Raw genomic sequence first — 1955 nt, forward strand, 5'->3', positions numbered from 1 at the left:
ATTTTTTCTTTATAAAACAAACATGTGAATTTATATTAAAAATATTATTAATTATGCTAATAATCTAGGTCAAAGGAAAAAAACTCGAGACAATTAAGTTACAAAAGATATCGTGACGAGTTAAGGAAACCAAAGGTCTACAGAAACTAGTTCGCAAAAAGTAGATTACCTTCGCGTTTCATACATCCCATGACATCACTCGTCTATTGTCTCATTATATTAATATGGTTTTTACCTTCAAATAGTAAAGGGGATAATTAGGCCCACGCTGAGTGTACCCACCCTGTAGGATATTAACCATGATCGACTAATCTAATATTGAATTTCTTAAGACGACCTCGATGAAGTAACTTTGTCGTTGCCTTGCTCCAACTATTGTCTAGGATAATGGGTTGAATTGAAGAAGGGTGTGATCCGTGTGCCCCATTTTCATTGAAATTATTATATTTATTGATTAATTTTAAAAGTATTCTAAAATCGAAAAAAATTAAGATCCATAATTAGTATTACAAAAAGTATTTTTATCATAGCATTAATTTTTATCTATATTAATGGAAAAAATTTCCATTTTGAGAATGATCACTGAGAGTTAATCATATGAATAAAATTTCTGATGATAATTAATCCAATTCAATAATTTTTCATTTAAATCCATAGAATATTCATCGAAAATTATTAATATATTTTTCAATAAAACTACTTATATGCATTATAAAGTACCATTTTTGGGAATGGTCGTTGAAAATTAATAATACAAATTGAATTTACAGAATTTTTAATGAAGATATCTATCAATTTTTTATTAGGCCCACAAAGAAGTTACCATTTTTTAAAATTCATTAAAAATTATTAACGAAATTTTCAATAAATGCCCATTTATAAGAAAGTACCATTTTGGGAGTAATCGTTGAAAATTAAATAATACAAATTAAATTTACAATTCTGACGATGACATCAATTAATTTCCAATTAGATCCATAGAAAAAATTACAGTTTGAATTGAATATTCTGACAATTTGTGTACAATTTTTACAACGATAATCCATAAGTTCATAAAAAAGATGATATTTTGATATTTTTCAATCCATCTAATTAATGAAATTACACGTACAAAATACGTTTCTAGATTTAACGATACTCATAAAATTCTCCATATGATCAAATCTTAGAATTATCGTAACCACCGGCGCCGATGACATTGAGCAACGACGCCGGTTACGTCGCGGTGCCATTTACGAGCCGGCAAATTGAGTTTAGTGCCGCGTGCTGATCGTTACAGCCTTGGAGAATGCTGGACGATGCTCGAGATGGTTGACAGCAACGTCAGCAACTGGTCTATTAACTCTTTACTTAAGAACGAGTAATTGTTCATGCTTTTTTATTTTGCGCTTTCGAAAAAAACGATCCGCAGATCAGAAGACTTGATTTCAAACTTTTATTTGCTTTTTCTTCTGTTTCTGTCTCGAGCAACTTTTTCACGAACCTTTCTTTTTGACGTACGACAAATGGTTCACGCGAGAGAAATAATGGGTTGTTAAAACATGTATTCAACGGATATGAGAAAATATTACAGATTAATGGTAATTGGTTAGGTTTTTTTTTTGGATTGGGAATAAAGAGGCTAGATTTTCTTTGAATGATATTAGATATAGATTTGCAATTAGTTTCCTTTTAGCATTCAATAGATTTTCACTTTAGAATACATAAAACTCCTTGAGATTACTAACAAAGTTTTGATCATATATTATCAATGAAAGTATCAACGATGGATTGAAATATTAATCAAAATTAAAATATATATCATAGAATAAAAATTGGAAAAGTGTATAAATTTTTTTCAATTATAATTAATATATTATTAAAAAATTAAAATATTATTAAAGATAAAATTTATATTATTATATCAATTTATAATATTATATTATAATATATAATATTATATATATATATATATA

General features: G+C 27.5%; 1 protein-coding gene across 1 annotated transcript in view; it reads left to right on the forward strand.

The window, feature by feature from the left end:
• Window positions 1–1955, forward strand: part of LOC102670621 (plasminogen) — a 9680-nt gene that overhangs the window by 4614 nt on the left and 3111 nt on the right. The window lies entirely within an intron of this gene.

Source organism: Apis dorsata, unplaced genomic scaffold (assembly GCF_000469605.1).
Source record: "Apis dorsata unplaced genomic scaffold, Apis dorsata 1.3 scaffold_189, whole genome shotgun sequence".
NCBI classification, from domain to species: domain Eukaryota; kingdom Metazoa; phylum Arthropoda; class Insecta; order Hymenoptera; family Apidae; genus Apis; species Apis dorsata.